Source organism: Phragmites australis, chromosome 2 (genome assembly GCF_958298935.1).
Source record: "Phragmites australis chromosome 2, lpPhrAust1.1, whole genome shotgun sequence".
Classification (NCBI taxonomy): domain Eukaryota; kingdom Viridiplantae; phylum Streptophyta; class Magnoliopsida; order Poales; family Poaceae; genus Phragmites; species Phragmites australis.
Window position 1 is genome coordinate 29,120,175 of NC_084922.1, and position 20,788 is coordinate 29,140,962.

The following is a 20,788-nucleotide window of genomic DNA, read 5'->3' on the forward strand; positions in this document are numbered from 1 at the left end:
ACTGTAGGCATGGTGATGGTCAAACTGGTCTAAGCGGCGGTCAGACCGCTGGAACCCTACTGGCGGCACCTTTGTGAGGTCGCCGGTGAAGCCTCCAGCAAGGCTTTCTTCCGTGAAGGGTACCAAAATACTCTAAGAGACTAGTGGAGTGCTTCTAGGGTGATTTGGACGATATTCACCGAGTCAAACTTGGGAATCTCCATGGACATCTCTAGGCTAGGGTTGAGTTTGGGCCTAAACGACATGAGGATCAATTAGAGCTCAAGAATGATAGGAAAACGTAGGAGATGTCTCACCTTAGTGTCTGGAAACTTCCTAGCAGGTTGAAAGCTCCAGGGAACCTCCGATTTGCGAATCGGGCTCCAGAGTGATTGATGAGCTCGAGGTGAAAGGAATGTGTTTCCAGCGAGGGAGAAGAGGGAGGAGCTTGGGGAAGTCCTCCGGAAGCTTGGGGAAGTTCCTTCCTTCTACGTCGGAGAGGGTTCTCCCCTTCTCTCTTGGTATGGGTGGAAGAATGAGTGAGAGTGAGAGTGTGAGTGTGAGAGAGAGATCAAGAGAGAGTTGGTTGATCCTTTTGATTGGCCGCTCTGTGCATTAGCGATTAGACCGTGAGAGCTATCGGTCAGATCGTGAAAATCCCACGTGGCTGCTTCTGGCAGTCAAACCGCAGTGAGACTCGGTCAGACCGCGAGAGGGATGTTTTGTGGAATTTTCCTAATTTCCCCCTTTCTCCTTTCTTCTTCTTCTCTAAAGTATTTAGGGCTTTCCTAAAGAGCCCTAGACCATCTCCTAAGTACTTTGAAACATGTTTGAAGCTTAATTTAATACATAAACCCGTAGAAACAATTGTCATGGTGATTATGCATGCTTAATTACGTAATTAGCGTTTTAGGACGTGACAAAAGTAAACGAATGGGAAAACAAGCGTAGACAAGAGCTAGATGCACACTTGCTACTCTTGAAGCTCTAATAAAAGTCCTTAATGTTCAATTAGGGACTCAAAAATCAACTCAAGTGCTCTATCTTGCTTCTTAATGACACAGTGTATGAACTTCTCTAGGTCGTAAGAGAGAGAAATGAAACCGAGTGGAGGGATATTTATAGGCTAGAGGTCCAAATCTAGCTGTTATCAAACTACCCCATTTTTCTGTGAATGCCGAAAGGTCCGACGTGTGTTGAACTGCAGCGCCGGAACATCCGACGAGCAGCCTTTTCAACCACTCTGAAAATGCTAGCTGTCAGTAGCCGTTAAGTCTGTTAAAAGCTCTAGCGTTCCTCCGGGCATACGCCAGAACATCCAGTGTGTAGAACCTCAAAATCTAGACTTAAAATTCTTCTATGCAAGAAATACTCCAGCATATACACCAGGACATCTAGCATGTATAACTGCCCAACACCTATAGGAAAACTGTTCTGCAAGAAATGCTCCAGCTTTCTCACTTCCACACGTCGTAACATCTGACGCAGACTTAATGAAAAAAGTGCAGCGTCGCCACTTTAAAATACTCCGGTGTTTAGAATGCTTCATCGCTGGACCATGCAGTGTATTGAAGATCATTTTAGCCTCGACCCAAGAAATACATCTATGTGTTCAAGTCCTGGATCGCCAAACTATCTGGTGTACACCACTTTTTGAAAGCTCGTCCAATTTAAACAAACTTGAGCTCTGACTTTCTAGCAACTTCACCGTAGGCTTCTTTGAGCTACCTAGTGCTAAAATTTTACAAATGTGCATCTCATATTAGCTAGATTCAACTAAGTCAAGCTACAACTCTTAGTTCCCCTTTATAGTACCATCAAAAGACTAAGAAAAGAAAACCTAAACTACTCTAAATGTAATTTATCTCATTTGTGACACCTAGAACTAGAAGATCTTTAATTTTGAAGCACATATCCGTTGATCGTCCATTGAATCACAATAGCGACTAAGAAACCCACATATCATTGTGAACTAAATTTTTATGCCCTTCAAAACATACATGTTAGTCACAATAATATTGTTATAATTAATTACCGAAACAATTGCCACTTACCTAGAGGCCTAAATACTACACTTCGAAAAACCCTTGCTCTCTTCGTTTTGAACCACCAGCTTCTTTTGTAGGTTTACACCTACGTCATCGATTCTCGGCGACTTTCCATTCTGGATTGGCACTTCACGATAACGATTTTGTCTAATACACATTCCTCCAAAGCGACATGCTGCCGGCTTATGTGACAGAGAGGTGTAGTGTGGGAGCAAGACTCCGCTAATGGAGTTGTGAGGGGGACGGTTGTATGGTTGATTAGCGCACGAGTTGAGTTGAGTTAGATGTGTCTGTTGTCTAGTTGTGCTATTTGATGTTCTTCTGTTCGAGTTGTATCGTATTGTCATCTCGGAGATGTCTACTGATTTTCCCCTTTGAAAACATACTTTTGTTAAAGTTTTCAGTCCACTTTTACATATAAACTAAATTATTTCTCTTTTTTAATATATATGCTCGACTGGAGCTTAGCTCGCTATGAATTAAAGAAAAAGGTAAAGATGATGCGAAGGGCGGACACGAGAAAAAGAAAAACCAAAACAAAATACACCACGACGGAGTAAAGGACACGAGCGCGCCAGGCGGGGGTGGGGGAGGCCCACGGCACCGGCAGCGCATCACGGACGGGTCCCCCTGGCGCGGCACCCGAGGCGACGCTCCCGCCCGACCAGCCACGTGGGACCGCTTCTTCTTCGTGGGAAGCGGATGGCATGTGGGCCCCGCGTGGACCGAGGTAACGTGCGCGTACCGCCCTCGGTGGCACACGCGGCTGCTCGACGGCTTCAGGTTTCGGGGCGGGGCTAGCACTAGCGTCACACCGGCCGTCGTCCCAAGCGCACGCGAGCCGCCGCCTACTGCCTTAGTGCCACGTTCCGTGCACCCGCGGAGGGCACCTGGATGGATTATAGTCGGGTCCCATTATAGTCAGTCATCGGGAGAGGATGGGAACACGGGCAGGTTCAATGGATCTTGGATGACACACCAAGTGTGTTTCTAACAACTGGAGGGAGCCACTCTCCTGCTGAGGTTGCTGCTTGCCGAGACTGACTTGCTTTCTGCTGCAGTTAGCTCTGCTTGATAGTCATTGTAACCTACTACTAGTAGTAATCTAAATTTATTAGAAAAACTTACAAGCCAAGTGTTGAGATCAAACTCTCGGACCGGATGAATTTTCGCTCACGAAAATACTGAAAGGCTTATAGGATGACACGTGCTTGAGGTAGAACTGTTTTCACACACTTCTGTACGACCCTATTTATAGCCCGTACTTGACTACTTCAAGCGTGGTTTACAGTTCCTACCCTCTTACCTACTATATCCTTAGAATTTTCGGAGGTATTATGATACAATTAAGCATATTTACATAATTACAACTCTGCCTCGGACAGTTAAGACGGACCCCGCTATCCAGTCATGGTCTTCGGCTCCGGAAACTCACCGAAGTCTTTTCCATTCCGTCGTCACGAGCTGGCCTTCGGCTCCAGATAAAAGACCAGCTGCTACCTTCCCCCACTGCAGTCAATCAGAACCGCTGGCATGGACTTTGGCTTTCGGCCCAAGGCTCACCACCGCCTTCGCCGATACGGGAAGTCGGGACTGCAGGCACGCCTACATCCTTCGACTGATGATACTTCGCGATCTTCGCTACCTTCACCTGCAGCCCCTGAAACTATCCTCCGAAAGGGGGGCAGAGATCATCCCAACACCAAGTATAGGTATATTTTTAAAAAAGATAATATCATTCCTGTTGGCAATGAAAAAATGTCAATATTGGAAATTTAGCTTCATGTTTGGCTACTTTTTATGATCAAACTATTTTTATTTCATGAACTACTAGACGAGTATGGATGATGTCATTGACACAAAACATAGGAATTCCTTGAAGCTAAAAATTTAGTGGATTAGATTTTCAAGAAACCAGAATAGCCCACTCACAAAAATATGAAATTTAGAAGAAAAAAATAGTAACCAAGAATAGCAATTCTCTGAAGCTAAAATAACCCAGCCATTCCAATAAATATGATAGACCAACATTAAATTGGATTTTAGAAAATGGTTTTGGTGTTGGAAGCAAATAATTAAAAATGCAGAAACCTCGCAAAAATATATGTTTAGCAAACAATTGTTTTTGTTCTATTTTGATCGCTAAGCAATTACCATTCTGTTTGTTCTATGAGGAATATTGGTTGCTTATTTCAGTCCAATTGAGTTGTTCCTACATTCCAAACAACCTAATATGTAAATAAAACATAGGAATATAGATGTTGTTTTAGAAATTTGATTTTATTTTTAAATAGATGTCGCTTTAGGTTTTCAAGATGGTGTTTTACTATAGTGCACATATTAAAGACTATTGAAAAATAAAGTTTTAATTTAATAAATATGTTACTTATTGAATATTGGAGAACTCGAGAGTATATATATCATATATAAAAAAATTTATTACAACTTTATTCTATTTACCGGATGTTAAAACACGTCTAAAAAAAGAACGGAGATAATATTTTGACGTCTTAAAAAAAGAACGGAGATAATATGTTAATATACATAACGCAGTTACGCAGGTCGTATCTGGACAGCACGCCAAGTCTGACGGCATGCAAATACATTGTCTTTTCAGGTGGGGTGGCCTCAGCGATTTGCCGCGCCCGATCGCCCTTTTTAGCGCGCCGTATGCGTTCAGCGTTCTCGGTTTCTCCCTCCGCCCCCCTCCCCCCCCCCCCCCCCCAACAAAGCCGTGGGCGCTGTTCCCAGCGGCGGGTCTCGCGCGGGCAACAACCTCAAAACCCTAGCCACTCAGCCGGCACTCGATTTGTACCGTGCCCGGGGCGGCTTGGCTCTTTCGTCCAGGTGCGTCGGCTGTCGAATTCTCGTTTCATCGTGGCTTGTCCCCGCTGTTGATGTATTGTTTTAACTTGGCCGTTGTTGTGGTGCTGCGTCGGCGCGGTGCGCGAGCTCGTGTCGATTTTGGTCTCAAATCTGCGTTTTCACTCCTTGAATGGTGCTTCTGTTTCTTTCCGTGCCGATGCTTCTTTGATTTGTGAGGTTACTGTAACTCGTTTTATTTGCCTTGGAAAAGAAATTAGCTCGAACGTTTCGACTTTTGTTCTTCGTTGGTGTGATTTGCGAAGTTGCGGAATTCTTTTGAGCTCGATTGCAAAGGACCTTTTCTTTTGAGAAAAGGAAATTCGTGGCTTTGCTTTATGTGAATGGTTTGTAGGCACTCCCCTTAGACATGCAACCTTTTGCCCCTTTACTCTGTTCAGGGTGGGCAATTTGGTGATACGAAGTCTCATCATTCAATTTGTTGGTTTGCTCCTTTTTATCGTCGCTGGTTAAGGTTCCAGATTGCTTTTGTTGGATCCTTCGGTTGAGGACGCCCGAGTTCATTTGATTTGCGAACAGCTTTACTTCAGATTTGTCTGTTTGTTCGGGTTGCTTTTGTTAAGTTGATGACAAAAATGGAAGACCATTTCACTGGTGATTTCACCCAATTGCTCATTTGTTGTACGTGATGTTAGGTTCTTGCCGGAGTACAACACAATACTTATAGTACCCTTGGTAGTTATTACCGGATAAAGTGAGCATTTACATTTTTATACATTGCAAATTCCTTGGCTATATAATCCCCTTCAGGGGCATATACATTTCTATTTCTCTCTTGCGAAAAGTAATCATTCAGTAGTGTTTTTATTATAAATTTCAGCGTAATCTTGTATGCATCTTGTGCTACCGTACTGTCTAGAGTACATATTGTCACTATCAAGGTTTGATGAGTAGCTCAATTGTAGTGGATAATCCACTGGTTCGTTCCTGATTAACTATCTTATAATGTAAATACTTAATTTATGTTGAATAGCAAGCATTTCTTACTTATTTTGTGGATTTGGTGTGATCTTAGGGACGGCATTTTTAACAACTTGTCAAGATAGCATGTTTTCTAATCAATGAAATGATGTGTTAGATATACAAAAATGGTACAAAATTTCATCGAAGCATCATCTAGTGCTAAGGTGTAGTGATGTACTGACTACTGAGTATATCAAAACTCTCATTAGAATTATTGAAAACTGATTCTGTTTCTGTAGTACTGATCATTTACTGGAAAACAATATAATATTTATTAAATTGAAAACAAATATGGTTGACCAAGTATAACTAAACGGGGGTCTCTAAGAGTATTATTGTAATTAGCAATTGCTTGTTAGTATACAGTATTTGACTTAGATATTTGCTCCTGTGCAGAGCTATTTTCTGTGTGCCTTTCAATTACTATATGTCAACAAGTTAACCAATTTCACCCTTCATATTCATTATAAATAGATAATCGAGTTAAGTTTGACGCTTAATATGATTCCATTCTTTATTTGATATTGGAAATCTTATAAAGACTGCTATGTTTTTGCAGAACATTGGTGATACTGGTATTCTTCCTTCTGTTATTTGAAAGTCGGTTGGACCTGTACAGAGCCCAGCTTTATTTGGTACCATTCATAATCTTTGATACCTTTAATACTTAAAGCCCTATTTGATAGCCTTTTCGTCTTACCACCGCGCATTATTAGACGTATTGTTTCTTAATCATGTTTTCTAATTATACTCAATGGCTGCGTGCACCTGCTCAGGCAGAGGCCAGAACCTTATTTCAGTTGGAATAAAGCTTCCTTTATCTAAAAAAGCTAATAGAAGATTTAGGCTGAAAATTCGGTCTAGAGAAAAAAGCGAGATCGTTGGCCTGTTCATTGACAGGCTGAACTTCATTATCCCCTTATTTGACATAGTATATATGTGCTATTAATCTTTCCAACTTTAAGATTGTCTGAAAGTGGTACCGGTAGACTTGCCAAGTTGTCATAAAAAGACTTCCAAAATATTGTGATCCTGTAATATTTTGGTAATATGTGATTACAAAAACTAATGTTTAGAGTTAAGTATAGAGACTTCAATGTTCTATCACATTGATTTATCTGCAGAGGGAGTGTATTCTTATGTTTAGTAGCATTGGTTTGCTTTTTGAGTAACCGACGATTCTCTCTATATAGGAACTCTGTTTGGAGATTAGTGGCAATGGATTTGACTGTTTATTGAATTATAATGGCCAGGCATCATTCTAGGATCTATCAATCATAACAAAAATCCATAGTTTATAATTTGACTAGATTCACTCTCTGTTTGGACGGTGGTCTCCTTTTCCTTCCTTGTAATTATTTTGTCATTCTTTGATGTTAATCGGCTAGTTGGAGATATCTTATTTGTAGTGTTTTTGCTGCATGAGCTTAGTAATTATAACTGACTGAATATAGTTTATTGACCTGCAGGATTATTAGAGGTTATCTGGCCTGAATGTCACAACTGGACCTTTCCACCTAGAAACTGAGGCTAAGTTCAGAACTTCATCATACCCTTTCATACACAGAAAGTGGCAATACATGGACCGTGATGATATATCCGGCTTCGTGAGTGGAGGTTGCTAGAAGTCCTGACATTCTAACCCAGTAGATGGTAATAGAGTTATGATATCCGGAAAACAGGCATCTGGTTCTTTTCATTTTCTATTTGGTTGGTGTTTGATGTTTCACATTTGTAATGGACATATCTTATCGTGGCCTTGGGTTTGGTGGTAGTATCAACTCCTTGAAGACTTCTTATCATTGGAGCACAGCTCAAAACACGGCTGGGCACAAAGATACTACACCCAACTCCCCAGCAATTTCCAACATTTCTATTTTCAAGTCAAAAGCACTGAAAAGGAAGAGCTAAAGGTACTGGAAACCCTTTACTCACTTTGGGTTTAGGTTGCTCACCAAGTTCATCTGATAGTATTAAGCTAAGTTCTGACATTGCTTGTGCAATGTCATCATCTTTGCTAAAAGAGATTGATGAGGAATCATCAGTAGATCTTGGTCTGAACCTTGGGTTTTATATTGGCAATGATATTGCACACCGTCAGCAGAATTCCCGTGTTGGTGTTGAAAATGTGCTATTGGCAAACTATCCTAAGCTAGATCTTCAGTTGAGTTTATCTACCGGTTCACCTAAATCAGTTGTCATTGATGCAAATATGATGTCACCAGATGGCTTGGAGATGCCAGTGACCAACTCGTCACCCGGAGAAGGACCAGTACCCTATAATTGGGTTTTTGAGCATTCTACTGCTTTATCATCATATGCTTCTGAAGCAACATATGCCTTTCCATTTCCAAAGATAACCAACAAAGGCAATGCCTCTGCGCCTTCTCCAGTCATATCATCAACTATGTTTACAAGTGTGGAAAGCCCAGTTGCCTGTACTCCTGAGGCAACTAAGCCCCAACAACGCAACAGTAACACTAAAAACTGTCAGTTCCCAGGATGTATGAAAGGAGCAAGAGGGGTGTCAGGGCGTTGCATAGCCCATGGTGGTGGTAGGCGTTGCCAGAAACCTGGTTGTCAGAAGGGCGCTGAAGGGAGGACGATCTATTGCAAGGCCCATGGTGGAGGCAGGAGATGCCAATTTCTGGGTTGTACAAAGAGTGCTGAAGGGCGCACAGACCACTGCATAGCTCATGGTGGTGGTCGCCGCTGCGGCCATGAAGGTTGCTTCCGAGCTGCGCGTGGAAAATCTGGCTTGTGTATCAAGCATGGTGGCGGCAAAAGGTGCCAGAAGGAGAACTGCACCAAAAGTGCAGAAGGCCATTCTGGTCTCTGCATTGCCCATGGTGGCGGAAGGCGTTGCCAATTTCCGGATTGCACAAAGGGTGCGCAGGGAAGCACAAAGTTCTGTAAGGCGCATGGTGGAGGAAAGCGCTGCACATTCTTAGGCTGCACCAGAGGGGCTGAAGGTAGCACTGCATTTTGCAAGGGCCATGGCGGAGGCAAGCGCTGCTCATTTCAGGGTGGTGGTGTGTGCCCAAAGAGTGTGCATGGTGGTACTCAGTATTGTGTTGCGCATGGTGGTGGGAAGAGGTGTGCTATTTCTGGCTGCACCAAGAGCGCTAGAGGGCGCACAGAGTACTGTGTGCGCCATGGAGGTGGCAAGAGATGCAGGTTTGAGGGCTGCAGCAAGAGTGCGCAGGGGAGCACGGATTTCTGCAAGGCACATGGAGGAGGTAAACGCTGCATATGGGGCCAGGCAGACTCGAGCTTTGGTTCTGGTGCACAGCAGTGCGATTTGCTTGCTCGGAGCAAGACTGGTCTCTGTTCAGTCCACAGTGCTTTTGTCCAGGACCGCTGTGTGCATGGTGGTGGCAGATTAGGCCCTGCAATCCACCAGTTGGTGGTGGATGTCAAACCCAACGAGAAGAAAGTTGCAGAAGTGACTCCGCTTATGACCGATCCGCTTCTGGAGCGCAGAGTTCATGGTGGCAGGCTGTTGGCTCTACTTTCGCGGGGTGGAAGCTCGGAGAATGGCGCTTCTGACACGAAGACATGGATGTGAAGAAAGTGGTCGCTTGCAGTTTTGATCAGTTTGCATAGTTTGTGATGTGCCGGGAGAGAGCAAGTCTTTCAGATTTCTCCAATTGTTCTCCACTTGCTAGGGTTTGATAGGACCTACCCCGCTTATGTACTAAGAAAAATAAGGGGTAGCTCTCTTAAAAACTTGGGTTCGTGTATTGTCTGTTATTGTAATTATTTCTCATTGTCGCTGTACTGTCCTCGTTTTGTGTTTCGGTATACGTATCTGTTACTTAAGTGTTGTTGTTGGACTAGGCTTACTTTCTTGCTACTTAATATATTGTGCTTTTAGCTGCTTATTCTGCTGCGGGGCTTGTTTGTTTCGACTCTGGCCTATCATAATATCTTATCCAATCCTGTAGGAAGATATTCCTAAGCGCATGCTATACTCCTCTCGTGATGCTGCCCTGCCCAGAGGCATTTTCTTGTGTGGACAGTATCGTGATTTTTAATTTTTATTCATTTAGGAGAATCGAGAATTCTCTAGCGGGCGTGCGGGCTGGTTAACTTCTCATGGGCTGCTGCAGCGAAAAACCAGCCCACTTCGAGCCCAGTGGACTCTTCTTCCTCGCCCGGTGACTAAAAGAAGAGAAGCGTGTCGGGCGCAAAGCGGGCCAGTTTTCAACTGCACGGGTCTGAATATATATAAGTAAGAATATATACATATATATACATATATATTCTGTAGTTATGCATAACATATTTACAGAATGTGCACAGATTTAATACGTGTGTCCGATCGAGTAGTCAATCCGGCTCTGACATGCGCGTCAACCCTACGGAACAGGTGCGCTCTTACCTACCGATCTCGCGGCCCAACTGGAGAACTAGCAATAATTTACAACAAATTGTAACTTCTTGCATAGAGGAGTTACAACTACGAGCATAATATGATTGCAACTACAGGTATAGAGCGCGTCCCCACCTTTAAGCAGCAATTGTAACTATATGCATAAAGGAGTTATAACATTTAGTATAGAGTGATTGTAACTATTAATTGCACTACAAACATAGAGTAGCTATAATTATATGTGACGATTTACAACCAATTGTAACTTCCTGTATAGAGTAGTTACAACTACCAGTATAGGCTGATTGCAACTACACGTTACAACTACATGCATAGAGCGTGTTCCCACCTTTGAACAATGATTGTAGCTAGTTGCAATTACATGCATAGAGGAGTTAGAACAAGTGGTTACAAGTATATACATAGCGAGATTGCAAGTCGCCAGCCTGAGCCTGACTGATTGTAACTTTTTTTTTATAGTGTGTGGGGGGGGGTGATTAACTATAATAATTGCAACAATTTATTTTCCATATCGCAAATAATTATGTTACAAATTATTTTAGATATTTCATTTTATATTTAAAATGTGGCTGGCATGGACGTCGGGTATCATTTTTTTCATTGGCTATATTGCTATTAAAAAATCGTGCGGGCTCATGTGCCACGGTTCGGTTACCTTTTTTTTCCAGAACCACTCTGCATGATCCTCTTGTATTCCACCACCATGGCGATCGCTTCCATCCCACCGTGACTGCTCCTCCGCCGTCGCATCCTGCCTTCGTCCTTCGAAATCCACCGCAACTAACACCGTGCGGCCATCCAACAAGCTTCCCTGTGCTTGCTATTTCTTTGTTGCCAAGTTATTTTCTCTTGAAACTTATATACTATTCATGTTGTAACTAATATGTGTTTGTGGTAGCAACTGGTATGCTGTATGATCTATCGTAATTGGATTGCAGTGGCAAGTGCAACTCATTTGTGTTATGTTATTGTAACTGCTTTTTGTAGTATTGTTGCAACTGTTTTGCGAATGCCTGTAGCAATTGGTTCCTGTTATAGAATGTAGTAATTGGTTTATAGTGTAAGTTGCAATTGACTTATTTTCTGTATTGTAAGTGTTCTGTCTTTTTTTTCTATAGTTGTAATTCATTTGTAGTGCAAGTTGCAACTATTTTTTATTGATTCTGGTATTGTTTTTTATTTATTTCATACAGGAGCAGGATGATGTTGATAAGGGTACATGTCGTAATAGTTATATAGTTCGTTGTTCTCTTAGGAAGTTCAAAATATTTGTTGATGCACTTAACGATCAACAGAGAACCAGGATTGAGAATACGGGTTTCGGTGGATCGTTGGGCCTTCTACCAAACAGGGTAGAGAGCAAGGATTTTCTTTCATGGTTTATGGACAAGCTAATCCCAGAGAAAAATGTTTAGAAATTGCTACTAGGAAAGAGATAAAAGTCATTGTGCATGCAGTTAAATATGTCCTTTGTTTACCAAGCACTGGAGGGGACCCTCCAATATTCCATTCTAAAGATGGGGCCATTTCGCGAAAGTTAGTTACATCTCGTGTACATCAAAATACCAATGCAAAGCTTCTTCCAATTGTTCTTGCTCGGTTGGTCAAACAGAGGAAACTTGATGATGACTCCTCCATCAGATTGTTCTTCATGGGGGCATTCAATGTGTTGTTATTCCTGAAAATGAACGCATATATCAGGCTTAGTGATGCAAAGTATGCTGATGATTTGGTTACGATTGCTGGTGTAAATTAGTGCAAAGTTGTAGTTGATAACTTGAGGGATGTTGCACGGCTGTGGAGGGTTGAAAAGGGCAAGTCAGATAAACCATCTATTACTGGATGCAACATCTTCCTAATGGTAAGTTATTGATTCACATTTGGTCTACTTCATTATCTATTTTCTTTTGTTGTATTTGTCTCTATTCTGGGTTCTAATTTTTGTGTGTTTTTTTTTTACATTTTTGTTCTTTGTATATATGAAAATATTGTACTTTAACAATCTCCAATCAGGCCTTGAATTGGATCTGTTCCAGACACCACGGTGTACACTCTACAGCAGTAAGATGCTTGATAGTCTTATCTTGACTGACACTAGGAATGATGGCTTTGGACCTATCAATATGGTAATCTCAAGGTTAGTTAAAATCACACTTTTTTATTTTTATTCATACTTTGATGTTATAACAGAAACTATATTGTTCACCATGTTATAACTATATTGTTCACCATGTTATTACTAGAGTGTCTGTTATAACTATGTTGTTCACCATGTTGTAACTGTAGTATATCACAATGTTGTAACTTGAGTATCTACGATATTGTAACTAGTCATCACTCAACAATGCATGTCATAACTAGATTGTCTATCATGTTGTAACTAGAGTGTTCACCATATTATAACTAGAGTGTCTACCATGTTGTTACTATATTGTTCAACATGTTGTTGCAATTGTTATATGCATGTAGATGGATATTTTGTTGCAATTAAGTTCAATTAGAATTTAAATTTTATTATCTTTATTGTTGTAACTAAATTACAATTTTTTATTTTTTGTCCCCCCAACTAAAGAGTATATCTGAAACATGTTACATGGAACTACTAGCTCCTCCTCATCTAGCTCCTGGTGCAGCTTCAGCTTCAGCTCCAGCTCCAGCCTTGGTCGTAGTGCGCAATGAGGGCACGAGCCATGACATGTTTGCGTATCCCAGTATGTATTATATATTTAGCAATGTCTTGGCAGAGTTGTTGAGCAAGGGCAAGAAGAAAGAGACTGATAAGTTCATGAAGAAGTTTGATGAGGATGCCCTAAATGCTCAGTGGCATATGAGGAAGGCTCATGAGATTCTGGAGCATGCACATAACCAGACTTTCCTTAGAATGCATAACATATTGTAGCCGATTCGTGAGGAGAACTGTAGCAAAAATGGCCCTACTAAGTTATGATTGTGATTTTGATGATTAATGATAACATAGTCAATGAGACTAACATATTTGTCAAGAATATATGATAGTAGGTCTCATGGATGCAATACATGAAGAAGCCACCTGATAGTCTGATGATCAGAGGAACATACACACCGGAGCATTTCCACTAGAGAAGGTTGCAGCCATGGAAGATCAAATATCAACTCGTCAAAAGGTTCAGTGATGAAGCAAGGCTACACTGAACAATACACTAGACAATGAACAGTGCAAAGAGGCAAAACGAAGTTCAAGGCATCGTATAGTCAGGTGATGAAGTGATGTGCACTAAATACTAACACTGGAAAATTTACATAGAGAGGATGCAGTTGGCTCGAATGGCTTAGGATAACTCACCGGATAGTCCGGTGATGGAGATGAAGTATACACCGGAGAGTTTGGTGTTCACAGAGGCTTGAGTGGGGTTCTAACAGCTAGTTTGTGAGAGTGTACTCACAGGACGATCCGGTATTAGTGTCCTATTTCACCCCCTCTCCCCTCTTAGGATGTTATTGATCCCTTCAAGAACACCATAAGAATATGCACTCAAAGGGGCAAGGCGGATGGGGGTTCCAAGGAGACCACCAATGTAAGTGCGGTTGAGGAGGATGATGAGCGAGCTGATATGCAGGTTGATCATGACATTTTTGTGGCCCCTCCTCTTGAAGTTCATCATGAAGTGAATGTTGATGCATCGCCAGCTGAACTAGGCACTAGAGATGACACCAGTCACACCCAGCCTTCGCCAGAGTCTATCCACGAAGAAAGGACAAATGACAATCTGACGGTCGATCATGACCACACGGCCATCCATGATCTACATCATTCTTCCTCACCAATTAGTAATATTCTATTTTTGGCTTATTTCATTTAATCTTTTTTAGTTTTGCTTTTTTTTTAGTTTAGTCATTCAACTGAACAATATTATTACATCTTTTATTTTTCTTATTTTTTGTAACCCCTTGTGCGTTGAAGGAAAATGTATCTAGGGTGGATGGCATTTGCAATATGCTTGAAGATACAGATCTTGTTAGTGATCCTGATGTGCATCGGTTTAGCACCGTAAAGGTATGTGTTGTAAGTTTGCACTTTACAATATTGAAACTGGTAACTCTTATAGTTACAATTGTATCACCCTTATGTCATTCTTGGTCCTTTTTCCTTTTGTTACATGTTCATACTCTTTGTCACACCCGGTTTTAACGGCCAAAACCAGATACGGTTTATGTGTGCTCAGGATGTTCAACACACATAAGGACGTCAAAGGTGAAGTAACAAAAGCAATACTTTTATTAAATAACGTTAAACTCTTACAGCAATTTACATATATTGTCTTCTATGAAGATATCTGCAGCGGAACAAAAGCACTAGTGCCCAACAACACCGCGGCAACTGACCGGGAGACACGCGCCTAGAACGTCACAACCTCGTCTTGATAGTCTTCAACATCTTCACTTACTGAGCAACATCATACATGTCGCGTGGTGTAGGGAAAATAGCAAGTGTGAGCACAAAGAGTACTCAGCAAGTGGGGGAAAGTAATGATATGCAGGCTTATACCAAGAATAGGCTAACACATAGTATATTTGCGTAAATGCGAGTAATGAAAACATATTTGGACTCAAAAGCATTAAGCAATTATTAAGTGAATGTAACCCATACAGTTCAAAACCCAGCATATAAGGCTCCCCACCTTGCATACCATAACCGTCTAGTACTCCCTGTACTATAACCAAAATCACAACCATCTAGTACTCCCTGTAATAGAACCATAACCACAACCAAACTCATAACCACAACCCATAATCAAAACCCACAAATCATGTGAGGATCCAAGTCTCTCATATCCGTGAGTACAGCTGTTACAACAGTTTTACACTCTGCAGAGGTTGTCCAGCTTTCCCCACGAGTCAGTGAATTCTATGTTGCCATGTTCGCGAAACACTTAACACACGCCAGTGGTGTACCACCAAGAATCACTGTATGACACTTTTCACTAACCATACACTAATCCAGTATGTGTCTGCCTACTAGGTTTCACTGCCAGGCTTTACGCAAGCTAAGCTCCTACCCAGAAGCCCCCTTTTGTGCTGACCCAACACACACTGGATAGACTCTAATCAGTATGTCACGCCTTACCTATATCAGCCTCATGGTTGGTACGTTACTTCTTGGGTTGTCGCTCCATGAACCGGTCCTTACTTAGGTTACTTGAGCAAATACTAAACTAACATCATAACTATGACCACTATCACCAACATCCCTATGCTCAAGGCCTAAGGTTCCATGTTACTAGACTATTAGCATATTAACCATCATTACTGCATATGTTCATTAGTCAAGATTATGATACTTCCCAATATCCCAAAAGTATGGCTAAGCAATCTATCCATAAAAGACTCCTAACCAATGACCATCTAGGTTCCAAAGGATGATAAGGGAAAAATTTAGGGAAAATCCTAACATAGGTGACTACCCATCATGTTGACAGGCATTGCATGCAATTTTGTAAAATAATACATTTAAAAACATAGGTTCAATATGATCAAGGACACTTGCCTTTTTCCCAATGCTGCTCAGTGTTGTCGAAATCTTGGTCTTGAAGTCCTTCGAACTACTCCGAAACGTTATCGACTAATCGCGAGAACTGCCGACAAACAACACAAAGTAAACACTAAGAACAACATATCAAACATCATTAAAATTCTTTAAAAACACTAGTTGGTTTTAGAAACATTTAGACGCAAGAATCGTCTAAATCAGAGTTAAGATGAAAAGAGAACAGCCTTCGAGAGACGGATTAGGCTGAAAAGGAAATGCTGATTTTCCGAATCTATCTTCCTATGGGAAAGGCATTATTGCGCAATCACTGTGTCAGGCTTGACAATATTATTGCGCAAGATTCAAAAAGTGTAGGGCATACTAGACTTCGCTGACTAGGCTAAGGAGAATGATGTGATGCTGACTTGACATGCTATGCAAGTATCATCTTGGATTAAAGAAAGGATACACTGAGATCTAGTATCAACCACTATGATAGATCAAAAAGGCTGGAGGTTGCGCTTCTAGGTTAAGGATACTACTGGTCACTCTATGTAGCAGTGGTGGTTCGGGTTTCATCGGAGATGGCGATCGGGCATGTGGCCACAGACATCGATGTCGGCTTCAGTGGTGTTTCAGTGAAACGAGGGGAGCATAGCGTAGAACGTGGAAAGACTAACTCAGCAGTATGCTTGGTTTTGGAAGGGGTCATCCGAGGTAGCGGCAAAACAGCGATGAATGCTTCTAGGTTTGGTGGTGACCGCGAACAAATGCAGGAATGAAGACGCTAGCGTTCTAGGAGATTGGCTATCAAATTTGAGAAACCGTTTGAACAAAAATGTTCATATAACCCGAGAACACAATGCTATGGCATATGTTTTGGTAGATCATCCACTGAGAGGAAGAACAATCAACATAGATGAGACGGGTGATGGCTGCGATGTGCTGTGGTTGGCAATGACGTCCTGGTCGTGTCGCTGCACAAACGGGGATGGGCTCCTAGGGTAACGTAGAAGACTCAATGGGACACGCCGTGATGCAGTTGGTGCATCCATACGGCTTTCAGATTGATGGGGAACGCGAATGCAAATCCGGTGCGCGCGCAGAACGCGTGCAGAAACCGGATAGCGGGTATGTCGATCTTGATTTCGATAGTTTGGCTAATCTACTGGCCGACCTGGTTGGTGAGGGCGTGGGGAACATCATGGGGTATGCACCGGTGAAAGGGCTTGGTGATTTGACTTCTGGTCGGTCGGGAACATCGATGCCAATCAGCTACAGCGCGGCTGTCTCGCGGTTGTCCACGACGGTGACGATCGTGGCGGCGTAGATTGAGCTTTGGCCGGAGCTAGGGCTTAGCTAGGGACTTAGTATGATGCTAAAAAAGTAGTAAGGGAGGAGAATAAGGGGTCCTCACCTTGCTTTGATGGTGGAAGAAGGAGGATTTACGGAGAAGACGATGTAGCGCATCACGGGTGGTGGTAGCAGCGGCTCCGGCGACGCACGGACAGGGCAACAGTGACTTCTAGGGCTTGGAGGTATGGAATAGAGGTAGGAGAGGGCGTACAACTCATATATATATATATAGGGCTAGGGGAGGCTGGATGAGGTGGAGTCCAAACCGAACACGAATTGGATTCGAGTTCGAGTCGGTTACGGTTTCCTTTTTCGCAGCTCTGTATTCCGAGGATGATATCTCCATCGTCCGGACTCCAAATTGGACGTTTCTTGATTCTAAATTGTAGTAATCGAAAAGATCTACAACTTTGGTAGTCATTGGAACTTCTGAAAACATCATCTTGATTTCCACAAATATACCACAAGATAAAGTATTTGAACTGGGACTTCTCTGCGCAGCACTAATTTCGAGGGCCATAACTCCCAGCTCTATTATCCAAAAGAGGACTTTCATAGGTTCAAATCGAATATCTCGACGAGACCTACAACTTTTGTATTATCAAGATTTGCATTTGAGGCCGTTTTGAACTCCGAAACGTTATGGAAAGATGAGACTGTCTAGGACTCCGAGAAAATTTACAGATTTCGTGGATCCTTTGTTGGGCCATCTAGAAGACTTGGCTAAGGGTTTGGACTTGAGCAAGATTGAGCCCAAATACACTTTAGGTATATCTAAGGTTTAGAAAAGAAACTTTTGCAGAGAAATTTGAATAGGATTTGAATTTGAATTGTGCTTGAAGTGAATTTAAGAGAAACGAAAAAGATAAGGTTAAACAAGAATAGGACTAGATAAGGAATTTGAATTTGAATTTGGGTAGAATTTGAGAAAAAAGAGAGATTAACTTTAAACAAGGATTTGGATAAGATTTGAATTGACCTGGAAAAGGATCAGGTATAATCAAGGATTGAATAGATGATGAATTCAAAGATTTAGAATTCCAACCAATAAGATCCTTAACTTATTCATTACTGAGTTTTGCAAAAACCTTTTCAAAATCTTTTTCACTCAAAACACCAAAGAGAAAGAAAAGGAAAAAAAACTCTAATACATTTACCTGGCTCCTCACAAAACTCAGCATGCAATGCATAGAAAATAATAACCTATATTGATTGATTGATTAAGAAAATAGGTTTTAAACCTATACTACTAAAGCTTTTCAATAATCTTGAATTTTTTTAGAAATTTAAAAAATATAAAAATCAGGGTGTTACACCCTTGGAGGTAGTGAGAAGGTGGTGCCATTGGATGTACAGAAAGCATTTGAGGCACATCCTCCTTCTCTAACCCCTCCATCCGATGATCCTAATGTGCCCAAGTCCACGTCAAGCACCACAGAGGTATGTGTTGTAACTTGCCACTTTCCAATATCAAAACTGATTACTCTCATTGTTTGCAATTGCATCGCCCTAATGTCATTGTTTTGTCATTTTTTTTCTTTTTGTTACATGTCCAGGTCCTTGGGGCTAGTGAGAAGGTCTTACCTCTGGATGCAGGGCAAGCATCTGAAGTCCCTCCTCATTCTCCAACCCCTACACCCAAGGATTCTTATGTGCCTCGGCCCGCACCAAGCACCACAGAGGTATGTGTTGTAACCTATCAATTTTCAATGTTGAAAATGATAACTCTTATAGTTGCAATTGTATCAACCTTATGTCATTCTTTGTCCTTTTTCCTTTTTGTTACATGTCCATGCCCCTAGGGGTAGTGAGAAGGTGGTGCCACTGGATGTAGAGAAAGCATCTGAGCACATCCTCCTTCTCCAACCCCTCCACCAGATGATCTTTATGTGCCTCGACCCACGCCAAGCACCATAGAGGTAGTTTTGTAACTTGCCACTTTCCAATATCGAAACTGATTACTCTCATAGTTTGAAATTGCATTGCCATTATGCCATTCTTTTGTCGTTTTTTTCTTTGTGTTACATGTCCAGGCCCTTGGGGGTAGTGAGAAGGTCTTACCTCTCGATGCAGGGCAAGCATGTGAAGTCCTTCCTCATTCTCAAACCCATGCACCTGATGGTCCTGATGTGCCTCGGCCCATGCCAAGCACCACAAAGGTATATGCTGTAACTTTCCATTTTTCAATGTTGAAATTGATAACTCTTATAGTTGCAATTGTATCACCCTTATATCATTCTTTGTCCTTTTTCCTTTTGTTACATGTCCAGGCCCCTGGGGTAGTGAGAATGTGGTGCCACTGGATGCAAAGAAAGATTCTGATGCACATCCTCCTTGTCTAACCCCTCCACCTGATGATCCTGATGTGCCTCGGCCCGCACCAAGCACTACAGAGGTATGTGTTGTAACTTGCTGGTTTGCAATGTTGAAACTGGTAACTCTCATAGTTGCAATTGCATCACACTTCATATTATTCTTTTATCTCTTTTTCTTTTTGTTCCATGTCCATGCCCTAGGGGGTAGTGATAACGTTTTGGGATCACATGCAACCAAAGTAGCTAGTGCAAGGATCACTTATGGATGGAGTAACCTTCGACCAAGGAAAGATGATGCGCATGCAAATACGAAGAAGGATGTTGCTACCAAGAAGGAGGAGGAGGGTGGGAGGAAGAAAGTGGTGGATGCCAAAAAGAAGGGTGATGTGGGCAGATCGAAGAAGATGACAGCTACTGAAAAAGAAATTGCCAAGTTTAATGAAGAAATTAGGTAGACGATGGAACTGTCTATGGCTTGTGCAGCCAGGCAGGCTGAAATTGATGCTGCAATGGCTCAAGATGAAGCTTCAAAGGATGATATTGGATGTGGTGAAGATGACAAAGATGTGCAATTTACAGATGATAAAGATTATTTTCCCTTATGCTCACCGTCGTTCACTCTACCCGAAGAGAGCAGGCTACGCAGTAGGCTGTAATGGATGACCCGCGGGAATTTCGGATAGCCATATACAAGATGATTGGCGAGAGGTTGTGTTCAATTCCGAGCAAGTATACTTTCCACTTCAATTCCAAAGTGCAACGGCCACAAGTACCAATGTCCAAGGTTGAGGCTCTTAGGAGGACGATACAGTGCGACCCTGATTTGAAAAGGTAAGAAACCAGTCACAACTATTTCTTTTATTTTCTACATTGTGTTTGCCAAATTATCCATTTTTAATCACATCACCTATTTTTTTCTTTTTCTTTTGCAGTGTAAAACATATCGGTTTCAGCATGTTTGTTCAGCTAAATGGTGAAGACATTGTTGACTCATTCAGTGATGAGAAACAAGTAGAGCAGTAGGTTATTGATTACATTGTTGCTCGTTTGTGTTATGACGATATCGTACATAGGGTGGGTGCTTCTGGATATAGGATCTTCATCTCCCTTGATTTTTTTTAAGTCATCTATTACTTATTCTTAGTAGTTATCGATACACATATGGTTGTTATTTTTTTGTAGGCATTGTTACATGGTTTTTAACAAGTTTAGCATGTTGTAACTGGAGTTTATAACATGTTATAATTGTATTGTTTTCATGTTGTAACCTGAGTTTTTTATAATGTTGTAACTTGTTTGTTTACCATGTTGTAACTGGGTTTTTATAGCATATAATGGTTCG

The 20,788-nt window shown here is 41.7% G+C and overlaps 1 protein-coding gene and 1 pseudogene across 1 annotated transcript in view; both read left to right on the forward strand.

Annotated features, from left to right (window-relative positions):
• LOC133907870 (replication factor A protein 1-like) overlaps window positions 1–20,788 on the forward strand; it is an 86,481-nt gene that overhangs the window by 22,935 nt on the left and 42,758 nt on the right. The gene's annotated exons all lie outside the window — the stretch shown is intronic.
• LOC133907820 (uncharacterized) lies at window positions 4,735–9,757 on the forward strand (annotated as a pseudogene).